The sequence below is a fragment of the Eptesicus fuscus genome, chromosome 11, assembly GCF_027574615.1.
Source record: "Eptesicus fuscus isolate TK198812 chromosome 11, DD_ASM_mEF_20220401, whole genome shotgun sequence".
NCBI lineage: Eukaryota > Metazoa > Chordata > Mammalia > Chiroptera > Vespertilionidae > Eptesicus > Eptesicus fuscus.
The window spans coordinates 79,742,983-79,757,675 of record NC_072483.1 but is presented as its reverse complement, the minus strand read 5'-3'; positions in this window follow the sequence as shown (position 1 = coordinate 79,757,675).

Sequence of the window (14,693 nt, the reverse complement as noted above, 5' to 3'; positions counted from 1 at the left end):
TAGTAATAACAAGTTGTTGTTTGAAGCCACTAAGTTTATTGTGCACAACAGATAACTTGAACAGAATTTGGTACTTGGAAGTGGGGTGCTGTCCTAACACCCACCTAAACCGTGTGACATTGGCCATGGCTTTGGGATGGGGTGACAGGGAGAAGCAGAAGAGACCATGAGGAGACTGTTGGTGGGGGTATGAAGGACATGGAGAGAAATGTTACCAGAGTCTGAAAAACAGGACTCTTTTCATTCAGAGGCAGAAAGTGTGGCAACGCTGTCATCTGTAAACAACGTGGAAGATGGGAAGGCTACTCATGACTCTGGGGTTGTCTGGGGAGATGCCCAAGCATAGGAGAGGAGGTGCCAACTGGCTGGTTCCAGTTGCCAATGATAAAATATGAAACCCGAGAGGTGATCTAACAAAGAAATTGTTCAAGGTTTTAGCAGAATTGGATTTAGTGAGTTCTAAAATAAAACTTGCTTGTCCAGTCTCTCCCATTAGAGGACTTCCAGACGAGAACTGGCTTCAGGGCTAAGACCAAACCCAGGATGTGGCTGGGAGAGGCTTTGTCAGAAGAATTTCAGGAAGGCCCACGAGGACTTCCAAGAACCTTGTGACTCGTGGGCCAAGGAGGCCCAGGGTCTGTAATGCACAGATTGGGCACATTCACATCCATGTCCCGGGACTTAGGCAACTAAACAAAACAACGTCCATTCATCCTGAACACATGCTGATATCTGCTTGGTGCCAGGCACTAGACTAGTGCTTGCAAATTCCTGATGGACACTAACCTTCAGGATTCTGGAACAAAGAATTGGAATTCCTAGGGAGTCTTGGGAATTGTCGAAATCATAAGTTATTCTGGATGTTCTAGAATACCTTCTTCACATATTTTTAAACAGTGACTGGCATAATAAACAGTGAACCGCCCTAACCAGTTTGGCTCAGTGGATAGAGCATCAGCCTGCAGACTGAAAGGTCCCAGGTTCGATTCCGGTCAAGGGCATGTACCTTGGTTGTGGGCACATCCCCAGTGGGAGGTGTGCAAGAGGCAGCTGATCGATGTTTCTCTCTCATTGGTGTTTCTAACTCTCTATCCCACTCCCTTCCTCTCTGTAAAAAAATCAATAAAATATATTTAAAAAAATAAAAAATAAAAAAAAAATAAACAGTGAACCATCTTCCTGTGATAGGATTATACTAAAAGTTTCTGAAATTTACTGTGAAAAAATAAATAAATGCATGGTTCATTATTATTATGTACATATCTATTGATATAGGATTATATTACATTTCAATTACACGTAAAAATGATCTCTACCTGATATAGACATTTGATAATAGAAAATATTAAAAGAAGGAAGTAGTAACAAAACAAATATCAAATAAAGTGATTTAAAAAATTAAAAAATAATACATTTATATTTTGAAAGTTATAGTTCTTTTTTTTAAATATATTTTATTGATTTTTTACAGAGAGGAAGGGAGAGGGATAGAGAGTTAGAAACATCCATGAGAGAGAAATGATCAGCTGCCTCCCGCACACCCCCCACTGGGGATGTGCCCTTGATCAGAATCGAACCTGGGACCTTTAAGTCCGCAGGCCGACGCTCTATCCACTGAGCCAAGCCGGTTTCGGCCAAAGTTATAATTCTTAAAATGAAATTTAAAACCACATCCAACGTGGATTGACTTATCTGATTGTCATGATCTCTGTTTTATGATAAATATTCCAGATACTGAGTGTTCTTTCATCTTGTGTCGACAGTAGTTGAATTGTTGAGATTGTGTCTAGAAGTATGGACGAAAAAGGGGCTCTATAATGAATCTGAGAAGTCCAGTGACCAAATTCCTACTGGGCACGTCCTGTGGGCAGTCCCAGGCACAGTACTTCTTCAGTAAAAGGTTATCTTTACTGTAAGCAAGCCCTGCCTATTCCTTTTGGGCATCTAGGTCAGGGGTGGGGAGCGTCCACGGTGGGCCATACCTTTTGGTCGGGCCCTGGCCAAGGCCACCACAGGCAGGACTGGAACTCTGATAAATCTAGGAGCTGTTTTTCATAGCAACATAATTTCTACGTGGATAATTTTGTACGATCCGCGCGCGATGTTATAAATAGCCAAATGGCCCTTGGCAGGAAAAGGTTCCCCACCCCTGATCTAGGTTAACACACCTTTGAGATAAGCATCCTCAAGAGGGCACATTATCTTGTTCACTGTCCTGTAATCCAGTCCCCACTTCAGTTTGGTTCAAAACACTCAAAAGTTCTCCACGGGTTTGGGCATTTCTTACGCTGACAGAAGTATCTTCAGGTTGGTCATTAGGTGCATGTTGCTTCTTAGAAACTCCTTACCTCTTTTTAAGGATTAAAATACTGTCTTTCTCTAATTTTGATTTTGCCCTTGAAGTCCACATTATTTTTGCTAATTCAGATTTTAGAAAAGTTTTGGGCTTTACAAAGAATAGCCCTCTGGTGTTTCTTCTGATAAAGCATATTTTTCTTCACAAAAGTCTTTCAAGGCTGGGAGAACTGGGGGGTGGGGGGCGGGGGGCAGGGAAGGAGACATATGTAAAACTTTAGATAATTTTAAAAAAAAAAGTCTTTCTGTTAGTGATGTTGCAAATTCAGCTATTTCACTCTTGTTTGCCAAAGCAAAAAAGCTGTCCACTTCATATAAACTACTAATGTTGCCTAAATATTTAATGAAGGATATTAGATCTTTTTCCTGCAAAAGCCATTTGATTCTAATTCTTTTAAAAGCATCCCACTTGAAGCAGAATTCTGTTTTTGCTTAGAAGATCTGCATCATGGTTGCTTAATGCTGATCACCAGTTTTAAGCAATGTGATTTCTCTCACACAATTTCATAATATTCCTCTTTCCATCGTGTGCTAGCTTCAGTGGGCACAAAATCATTTTTATCAGACTTAGGAGCTTTAAGAACCTTCCAACCATTTTTCTGGTATGTTTCAAAGTGTTTTGCAGTCCAACGTGACCTCTGAGGTCCCCTCCCCGCCAATTTTTCAAAAAATGTATTTTTATTGATTTCAGAGACGAAGGGAGAGGGAGAGAGAGAAACATCAGTGATGAGAGAGAATCACTGCCTCCTGCACACCCCCCACCGGGAATCAAGCCTGCAACCCGGGCATGTGCCCTGACTGGTAATGGAATCCTGACCTCCTGGTTCATAGGTTGACACTCAACCATGGAGCCACACTGACCAGGCTGAAATGTCTTGGTTTTAATCCTGACTTCCAGCGTGATCATTTCATAGGATGTGACAAATTACTGATTCTCCTGCCTTTTGTCTGCAAGCAACATGTAAAATTATAATTGCTCATTAGCTGGCTCCGTGAGAAACAGATACTATTATGTGGCGGATCCACAGTGAATACTTTCTGTAGGGGGTGACGGGTACAGGAGATATGAGAGAGTTGGGCATGGGGGGGGGGCATTAATAAATCATAAATAGTAATAGCTTTTCTGTAACTTGTGATCAGCCCTTTCAGGATGTGTAAAAGCCAAGAAAGATTGTTTCAAACATTCCTTTTCAACTTTTTATCTTTTTTCTTTTTAAGGTCATTAGGCATTTGGTAGGAATCTGGATTATACTATTGAGAAAGACTATAAAGCAACATTTACATGTAACTTTACACTTGACTTTCAGTTTTTCCTGGGTATTTTGTGCTCCTTTAACACTGTCAACCAGAGTTCAAGCAAAAGCTGCGGGAACTTGCAGCCTCAGTTTCTTGACGGGTTTTGGACTTGCCACAAACGCCTGTCTGTGGTCGCCCTCTAGTGGATTAGTTAAGTATAACATGTAAACGCCACCAGACAACCATTCTTTTCTAATATTCTCATCTGTCAACAGGCACTCACCCTTCAGGTGTGAGAGAGGCCTTTCCGGGGAATTCCTCTGCCTCCTCACCATCTCATATATTGATTTGGGTGACTGTTCGATTGACATCCATTTCCAACTCCTCTAACTTGATTGTATTCTGACATCATTTTTCAATAAACATGCTAAATAAATGAATAACTGAGCAATGAAGGCCTTGGATGTCAACTGTTCATACCTCTTTACTCCAGCTGACTGCAGCAAGTAGGAGAAAATATAAGGTCAAGGCAACTGCACTCAACATTTTCTTAAAGTAACTGATGCTACTTACATTGTTTAAATTGAAGTATTACATTACAGGAAAATGTACACATTGTGAGGGTACAATGACATGATTTTTCACAAACAATCATACCACATAACCTGTCCCAAGATCAAGAAATAGTGCGTTACCAGAGCCCACCTGTTCCCTACCCCATCCCAAGGGTAACACTACCCTGACTTTTAACAGCATAGATTCACTTGGCCTGTTTTTATATTTCATAAAAATGGAATCATATAGCATGCACTCTTCTTTTATCCTCACCCAAGGATAGTTTAAAAAAAATTATTTTAGAGAGAGAGGAAGGGAGAGAGAGAAACATCGATGTAAGAGAGAAACATCAACCAGTTGCCTTCTATAGGCACCCTGACTGGGAATTGAACCTGCAACCTTTTGGTGTATGCGGCGATGCTTCGGCCAACTGAGTAACCCGGCCGGGGCCAGCCTGTACTCTTTTACATCTGGCTTCTTCTGCAAATAGCACATTTATGAGTTTCGTTCATGTTGTTGTATACATTACTTTTTGAAAAATGAATGCAAAGGCCAAAACCTACATTTATTTAAAACCATAAGAGGCTGCTTAAGTCATCTAAAGTAGCAACACAGCAGTGTCTCCTACACTGAGCACCATCTTCCACATACGTGGGCGGCTACAGAAACAAGCTGTGAAGGAGGAGCTCTAGGCTTCTTAGGCGAGGACTCACAACCCCTCCTCCTCCCCTCAATTCATTTTATTCCACACGGTTTGGCAATTTCTCTCCTTGTCCAAATGCTTGAAATCCTACCCAATTGTCCACACCCTTCTCTGGGTCCCCTAAATTTTGCCTTTTTCCTAATTTTCTTTCTGTCTTTTGACCGTGTGTTTCTTCTGTGTGTGTGTGTGTGTGTGTGTGTGTGTGTGCGCGCGCCACGTGTCATTTCCTGCCTGAAGGGGTGGGGGATCGAGGTGGGGAGTGTGAAGTTGAGCGTGTCGGGTATGAGGGAAAAAAAATGGAAAGGGATCCAAGATAGGAAAATGTCAGCCAGAAATAACATACAGATGAAAAAATATATATATTGTCTCCAGAAACACTTCCATACTCTAAAGGTAAAAAAAAATAGATTAATTACAAAGAAAGAAATGAAAATACACTAATTCATGTGTAACTTATTAAAGGAGAAAATATGGTTTTGTTTCCCTAAAAGGAAGGCAAGCAAGCTAAGCTTTAAATGGATGTCTCACCACATTTACTAAAATATTCGAATGTGAGCAGCTGCCCACTTGGGAGAGTCGAGGAATGTGTTGGAAGTCGAGAGGCTAACAGCAGCTTTACGATAGAATAACCCCACGTGTCCACCCTACAATTAAGTAGAACGCGTTCTAGTTTAAATACTGGCTTCCTGAACATTATCAGATTTGCGTCTCATAAAAGGCCAGTGAGGTCGACAGGGCAGGAATTCCTGTGGGAGTCTGATGGAAAAGGAGCACATTTTATGGGGATGTCATGCACACCTGGTGCCTGTCGTTAACAATACTGGCGGGCATATTTGAAAGTTGCTAAGAGTAGATCTTACAAGTTCTCATCACAAAAAATAAAATTGTAACTCTGTGTGGGGGTGGATGTTAACAAGATGTATTGAGGTGGTCATTTTCCGATATATGTAAATATCGAATCATTGTGTTGTACACCTGGAACTAACATCATGTTATATGTCAATTCTATCTCTGTCAAAGAAAAAGCCCAAATTAGACATAAAAGAGAAGCCCATTGGAGACTTGAATTCAAAGCCGGTGACCCCAAAATCGAAACCTCTTCTTGATGCACCATCCTGCCGTAAGAAGTTATAAGTGGGGGCTTTACAAAGCCCTGGTTTCAGAAATGGTCAGAAGTTCAAGGTCTGGTTTTCCACATGAGATAATAGATTAAAGGACCACACTAGTTAGAGAGTTGTGGGGAGACTTGGCCATACAAAGAGCTGGGATCATTTTGTAGGTCACCCCCAGACTTGCCTTGAAGAGATCAGCAAGTTCCTTGGACCCGTGTTGCAGACCGTTTATGGCAGAACAATCCTACAACTTAGCGCAGTAATTCCATCCCAGGGTCTACTCGCTGTTACTGAAGTTCTAACCAAACCCTAAATCCTTCCAGTAACATGGTTTTTTAAAAAGCATTCTAACTCCAAGGGAGAAGAAGCCACATTCTGCTTTGAAGTTGACAGGGTGCTGACCTGAGAAATCAAAGGTGCTACCAATAGGCCGCACTCTCGGCTTCTGAGTCCCTGGTAGTGATGGAACCGGTAGCGCCTGCTGAATGGCAGCGGTGCTTGCTACATGCAGTGCACATGGGGGCATCACCTGGGTGCTGGCAGCTGGGAATTTTTTCCGGCTTGGGATCTATTCCGTGTTCTTAAACCCCCTTCTCCCTCAAGTAAACACCTCTTCCTCCTTCTCGTTCCACGCGGCTTAGGTCTCATGACTCTGTGCTCCAATTCCAGCGTTTAGGCCAAACTTCCATCTCAGCCATTTGTTAGTATTCGATTCTACTGGTCGCAGTGACTGGCTCCGGAAAAGGGAAATTCACTCCAACGAGGCCAATGAGACTCACTGCCAAGACTTTATTAGAGCTCTCCGCGGGGATTCTAGAATGCTGAGAGCCTGGAGCTGTTGAGGTCCACCACGTGGGAAGAGCCTGTGGAGAGGAGAGCCAACACAGGGGCGAGCAGAGCTGAGGAGGACGGAGGGTCCAGAGAGGGACTGCTTGAGCCCCTGCCTCCAGGCATGCCGGAAGCCCTTCCATTACGTGGGCCAATAAGTTCTCTTTTTGTTTAACCTCGTGTGAGTTAGTTTTCAGTCACTTGCTATTGGAAGAGTCCTGCCCAGTAGGACAGTGGTCTCAGCTCAGGGTTATATACATTCTGACCCCGTGATCTTACCTTTCCTATTGTGCTAGAAGGCAGAAATGAACCCAGGATAGCTCAAACCTAATAGCTACTGCTAATCTACCGAATGCCCTCTGAGCGAAGTTGGACCCAAAATCTTTGCGGGATTAGTGTAAAGCAGGGGTGGGGAACGCACGGCCCGTGGGCCATGTAAGTCCCACAAAAGCATTTGGTCCGGCCCTGCCAAGGCATTAGGGTGAGTTAATTAACTGTTTGACCAAATAGAGCAGGCTGATTTTTAAGTTGATAATTTTGTATGGCCCGAGAATGATATTATAACTACCCACATGGCCCTTGGCAGAAAAAAAGGCTCCCCACCCCCGGTGGAAAGCATTGAACACCTAGCTCTTGCCCGTGAGAGAGTTGTTCCCTCAGGGTCCTTTAAGCCGTCAGCTTTGCCTTTAATTTTAAATTTAGGTTAGGGTATTTAAAATGTCTACCAAACTCCATTATTGTTGAGAAAGCAAGCTGGAAATTTTCTTCTGAGTTAAAAACTTATTTGCAAGACTTCGAAAGAAGTGAGAGAAAGAAGGAGGCTCATTAAACAATGTAATTAGCACATACTCTTGAGAGAAAGATTTGATGATTTCAGGTTTATGTTTTCTGGAAGATAAATAACACCAGCTACATTACTTTCTTACCTTTTTTTTTTTTACTACTACTAGAGGCCTGGTGCATGAAATTCATGCATGGGTAGGGTCCCTAGGCCTGGCCTGCAATCAGGGCCAATTGGGGTCTTCCGGCTGCCTGCTGGGGCCTCCCTTCCCTTGCTGTCGGCCAGACCCTTCCTTCATTCTGCGCCACCCCCTGGTGGTCAGCGCACATCATAACGAGCAATCGAACTCCCGGTCGAACTCCCAAGGGGACACTTTACATATTAGCCTTTTATATATTTAGATGGGTACCAAAACTAGGGGAAGATCAGGTGGGTTTTTTTTTTTAAAGGTTGTAGTGGTTATTTGTGGTGCTTTAAATCTTATAAAAAACAACCTCAACTCTAACTTATGAGAAGGAGAATAATGCATTGACTACCCGGTAACACAATACACAATGCACAGTAATAATAATGCAATAGCTATATCAACAACAGAAGCTTACACAGATTAAAACCTGATTATATGCCAGGTCCTGTGCTAAATGCTTAACATGCACTATTTACCCCTCACAACAACCCTGCCAATCACCTTGCTTAATGAGGCTCAGAGAGGCTACAGACCTTACCCGGGGCCTCCTGATGGCTTAGTTGGAAAAATCAGAATTCAAGCACAGGTCTGTCTGATTTCATGGCTTAATTATCAAATGATCCTCTCTGGAGTTTCTATCCTTCCTTTGTTCCTAATTGTACAGAAATTTGACTGAGGATGTTTTGCTTGCCCTATGTGATGATTTTTTAAAGTTTTTAAAAATATATATTTTTTAAAATAGATTTTTATTGATTTCAGAGAGGAAAGGAGAGGGAGAGAGAGAGAGAAACATCAATGATGAGAAGAGAATCATTGATCAGCTGCCTCTTCCACGCCCCCTACTGGGGATCGAGCCCGCAACCCCGGCACGTGCCCTTGACTGGGAATCAAACCGTGACCTCCTGGTTCATAGGTCAACGCTCAACCATTGAACCACGCTGGCCGGGCTGATTTTTAAAACTTTAAGCCATTATTAAAAATTAGGGTGGTGGGGGGGATAGTTAACGTCAGAAGGTACAATTCTAGATTTTCATGAAAAGTTGGAAGATCCTGACACCCTGGGCCCTCCTTTCCCCAGGAGGTGGCGGGGGGGGGGGGGGGGGGGGGATACGGCCAGCTGCCCCAGGTGGGGCAGGGCCACCTGTAGTTAGTTGGCCCAGTTCCCTGCAGATGCTCTTGGGGTTCTCTGGGTTCCCTGCATGCGTCCCTCCGCCCACTTGTCTGTCCTTTGTCTTTAAGGAAACAGGTCCAGTGGCACCCATGCCTTCCCTGGTCCCCTGGGACCTGCCAGTCCCCCTGCCCTGCTCCACCCACCTTCCCAGTGTCTTCTCTGGCTCTGCGCCTCCCCCACTCCTGATACCCGCTCCTCCAGCCATGCTGGCTCCCTCTCTGCCCATCCAGGCACCAGGCCCGGCCATACCTCCGCGTTCACCCTGCCTCAGGCTGTTCTGGTGCTATCAGCGTCCTTCCGCTCTTTCTCAATTGTTAAGTTCTCACTCATAATTTAAAATCCTTCTCCAAGGTCAGTGCCCCCGGGGAAATAGGAACCCCGCTCTGGGGTTCTCCTTACTTACCCAGGAAGAGTTCGCGAGTTTCTTCTGCGCCTCAAAGCCCTTGACGGCCCCAGCGCCTCCCAGTTAAGCACATTTTACCTCCAGTGAATTGTGGGTCTGGCCGTCCGGCTGGACTCGGCCCCTAAAGGCGAAAGGCCCTGTTCCTCTGAGCGTTCCCAGAACCTGCTATGGTGACTGGCAGGTAAGGGCTCCGTCAACGCCAGCTCCCTCCCCATCGCTTTAATGGCAGTACTATCTCACCGTCTCTGGCATTCCTCTGCTTAACTCAGCAGCACTGGGACCTGGGATATAATAGGTGCTCAACGAACCCGTGTGGAACTATTGCTTGAGTGAATGGGTGGCCGGCATAGCAGGTCTTCACCTGTGTCTGGGCCCAGCACCGACTTGCTCAGGTGTGCCAGCTGCCAGCGATACCCGTTGCCTGCAGGCTCTGCTCTTCTAATTATCAAACCAAGGAGAAAGTGGGCTGGCTCGCCAAGATACTGAAAAGGTTGGTCACTTAGGAACCAGCATAGGGTACAGCCAGTGATCCCAGAAGCAATGGAGGCGAGCTCTGACCACTGTTGCTCAGTGGTTGGAGCATTAGCCCACACACTGAAGGGTCTCGGGTTTGATTCCCAGTGAAGGTTTGACCCCCAGACCCAGTCGGGGGCATGTGCAGGCGGCAACCAATCAATGTTTCTCTCTCGCATCGGTGTTTCTCTCTCCCCCACTCCCTCCCACTCTCTCTAAAAATCAGTGAGCCCTAGCCAGGTTGGCGCAGTTAAAAGAGCATCGGCCTGTGGGCTGAAGGGGCCCAGGTTCAATTCCGGTCAAGGGCTTGTACCTCGGTTGCAGAGTGATCAGGGCGTATGTGAAGGCAACCCATTGATGTGTCTCTTTCACGTCAATGTGTCTCTCTGTGTCTCTCTCCCTTCTACTCCCTCTAAAAATCAATGGAAAAATATACTCGGTGAGGATTGACAACAATAAAAAGAAGCCACGGAGGTGAACAAAATCCCAGATTTCCACCGGACACCAAGCTCTCTGCCCACAGGCCTCCTCTCCCTCTAGCAGGGGTGACATTTGACTGGCGTCCCCTTCTCGCCTGAGTTCCCTGCTGGGCCAGCAGCCCGGACTGGAGCAGCAGCCCAGCGGGCGTGCTCCTGGCACCTGGCCTGGTTCTCCGTGCCCCTCGTTCCCCATCTCCTGTTATCCCTTTGACTGACGCATCACGAGGTGCTGCTGGGAAGCTGTGCTGCCACGTCCTGTCTGGTCTTGAACACTGTGAGGCTCAGACCCACTAGCCGGTGTGCTTCTCCCTGGACCTCGGCGGTTCACACAGTCAGTGCTCCGGTCCCTTCCCGGCTCCGGTCCCAGGTACCGACTGCCAGCTCCACGCCGCCCCTTCCCGCCAGGAACCCCGCGCCTCCCAGGCTGTGCTCACGTTTTCCTGGGTCTTCTCAGCTTCTGCTTCCAGCTGAAGTTTTCTCTTTGTTTTGTCTTCTAAGATCTCAGGCCTCCCTCAGTCCTGCAAGGAACGAAACTTGCCCTTTTACAAAAAAAAAAACAAAAAAAACACAAACAAAAAGTCCATAACATTTTCAACTGAAGAGAATTAATAATAATCATATGATACCCACATGGGTTTCTCATTCTTGGCTGACACAATTTTTTTCTTTTTTAAAAAATTTAACAGAGATACGGAGAACGGATTGGTGGTTGCCAGAGGGGAGGGAGGTTGGGAAACTGGGTGAAAAGGTGAAGGGATTGAGAGTTACGAAATAGTAACAAGAATGTACAGTACCGCATAGGGAATATAGTCAATGATATTGTAGCCCTCGCCAGTTTGGCTCAGTGGATAGAGCATCGGCCTGCAGATGGAAGGGTCCCGGGTTCGATTCCGGTCAAGGGCACGTACCTCGGTTGCAGGCTCCTCCCCGGCCGAGGCCTGGTCGGGGCACATGCAGGAGGCAACCAATCGATGAGTTTCTCTCACATCAATATTTCTCTTTGTCTTTCCCTCTCTCTTCCACTCTCTCTAAAAATCAATGGAAAAATATTCTCAGGTGAGGATTAAATAAAAATACATATTGTCATAACTATGTACGTCCCAGGTGGGTACTGGAAATATCGGGGGAAACACTTTGTAAAGTATATGACTATCTAACCACTCTGCTGTACACCTGAAATTAATACAAAATAATACTGAATGTGAACTGTTATTGAAAAATAAAATTACTTTAAATTTTCAACAGGGAGCCCACCCCCATGTCTAAATCCCCATGTCATGGGAGGGGTCCCTGGCCTGCTCTCACAGACTCGAGTTACGCCTCCTCCGAAGCGGGCAGAGTGGCCCAGCTCCCTCCTGATTAACCAGACAGTTGGTCGTGGTCCAGCTGCACTGTCCTCTCCCATCAGGAGCACAGGGACCCGTTCCTGTTCCTGGGAAAGCGTCCTTAGCGCTTCCTGGCCGAGGGCAGCTCCCTGGGACACTTCGAGCTCTTCCCTGGGTAACAGTGCAGGTGACCTTTTGAGAAGACCCTGCCAATGCCTGATGGTGGCATGGCGCGCCCTGGAACATGAGCGATGGTTTATCAAACCCTTTCCTCCCAGACCCGTGGTCCGAAAACTGTGGCTCTCGAGCCACATGCGGCTCTTTGGCCCCTTGAGTGTGGCTCTTCCACAAAATACCACGGCCTGGGCGAGTCTATTTTGAAGAAGTGGCGTTAGAAGAAGTTTAAGTTTAAAAACTTTGGCTCTCAAAAGAAATGTCAATCGTTGTGCTGTTGATATTTGGCTCTGCTGACTAATGAGTTTGCCGACCACTGTCCCAGGCAAAGGCAGGATTGCCACGAGGGGCAGTGGGGGTGGCGGGGCGGGGGGTGCTCCCTGCTGCCTCCAGGCCTGCAAATGTGCTACAAGAATGTTTTTTGGACGCAGGACCCCAGCTAGCCACACCTTTTATCCTCTTGCTGATGATCTCTAAGACGACAGAAATGACAAATCCAGCCTGATTTCTTGAGTGTTACAGGCCTGACCTCTCCCGAGCAGCTGTTTCTCGTTTCAAAGACCCCTCCCTTCTGTTTCCAGTCCTCTAGGTGGGGCACTTTCTCTGCCTCTCGCTCTGCCCCTTTCCTTCTGGCAAATCACCGCTAGACATGCCACCTCCAGGGAATATACCCGTTCCTGTCCCCCACCACCCCATCTTCCTGTGCTAACCCGTGTCCTGACCCCGCACGGAGGAGCTGTGAAATGCGAGGATTCTGCAGTCAGAGAACCCTGGCCCCGAATCCGGGCTCAGCTCCTGCCCGTCCAGGGCCCTGGATCCCTCAATCCCAGTTCTGAACTCACATCCTTGTTGAAGGCAGACGCGCCAGGACCTACCTCCTGTGGTGGTTGGGGAAAGGACTGAACAAGCAAAGGGATGTGAACGATTGGCGCCGCGCCCGCCCGAGGCGCTGGAAACACTGTAACTGCGGACGATTATTATTATTGGCTGCGTGGCAGCGAGAAACATTGTGGAAACAGCAGGCCAGCCTCCCGGGCTGCTGTGCTTTCAGCAGCTGCTCAGCCCCTGCTCACTGCTGCGCCGCCCAGGCCACGGGCCAGCAAGGCGGCTCTCCGTGTCTGCAAATAGATTCCAGATGCTTAAAGAATCTCCGTGTTTTCCCGTGCCATAAGCCTCAGCGGAGAATCACCTCAGCGGCGATTGGCACTCAGCAGTGCCAATTAGGTTTTATCTCTGCAATTATACTAGTGTGTGTGATACCGCATGGGGAATTTTTTTGTTTGCCCCCGAGCCAAGAGAGATGTTAAAATTGATGGCTCCGATGAGGAGGGGGTAGGAAAGCGGTCTCTTCCCACCGTGTCCCGGTTTTAAAAAGCTCCCCGGAGGGTGGCAGTTACACTGAACCCTCATTAGCCCGGGGCAAGCTGAGAGACAGCAGTTTCTCCGTCCCAGCTTTTGTCATTAGGCGAGCACCTGCTTGCTTCCTGTGTCTCTCCCCTCCTCGCCCCCTCCCTTGGAGCGTTTTCTTACCTTCTGGTACCACGAGGTGTTCCAGACTCATCTTGTCTTTCCCTCTGCTCCTGCCCCGGAATGAATCACTTCTCCTTAGGAGCCCTGGTTTCTTTTATTGGAGAAGGATGCTCGGATTAAAGAAGAAACACACGACTGTTTTCCTTGTCACTACATACAATCCTCTGAACACGTCTATTTTCTGGCCATCAAATGTGTGGAGGTTTTTCTATACCTCAAGCAATTCTTTTTTTTTTTTTTAATGTTTTTATTGATTTGAGGAAGAGAGAGAGAGAGAGAGAGAACATAAGTCAGCTGCCTCCTGCAATCTGAGCATGTGCTCTGACCGGGAATCGAACTGGTGACCTCTCGGTGCATGGGATGGCGTACAACCCACTGAGCCACAGCAGCCAGGGCTACGCCTCAAGCAATTCTGTGCTGGTTCATGGAAACTCTGATGGCAAGACAGTTTAGTTTGATTTCATGGAATGAAAGATGTTGAGATTGAGACAGGATTTATCTTATTTTCTAAGCCAGGACCCTGAGAGGGTGAGGCAGGTGACCACTCAGTCAGAGTGGGAGGGAGAGGGTACATTTCAAAGCTGGGTGTTGAGGCGTTCTGGGACCTGGGCTGCCTTGTGGCGCTCCCCTTCCAGGCGGGACACGTGGCCCAGGTGTTCTGGAATGCTTAGCAAGGCCCAGAGGACAGAAGGACATGAACTGTATTGCTGAGCTACATCAACAGCTCCCACTTCTCACCTTTCAGACCAGAGTAAGCTGGGAGCAGGAGCGTTCAGGCAGAGACAAACATCACTTGGAGGATACTGGTCAAGGCACCCTCAAGACACACCGCTTGGGTGTTATTCTAAAGAGCCAAGGTTGTGGCTTTTATTTATTTACTTATTTATTTTTATTATCCTCATTGGAGGATATTTTTTCCATTGATTTTTAGAGAGAGTGGGAGGGAGAGGGAGAGACAGAGAGAAACACCGATGTGAAAGAGACACATGGATTGGATGTGGCTTTTAAATGCAAGGACGGGCAGTGGAGGAGGCACCGTTATTACCTGCATACTGCTTGTCATCTCCGAATACGCTCAGATTGATTTGGGATATTTTAAGACCAGTGAGATGAGAGAGGGGTAGAGGAACACAGGAAGTTAGCCAATGCGATTTGGAATAGGTATCCTTTTGTTTTCTGAAGGATATTAATGAAGACGTCTGTAAAGCAGTTCATATCCTGTTCATACAACGATAAGAAAAATGTGGAGTGTCTAAAAAAGAGTTGGAATCACAAGTGAACAGGAGTTGAGCTAGAAGGTGAAGTAGAGGAAATATTTGAACAAGTGCGGGATCCATCTTA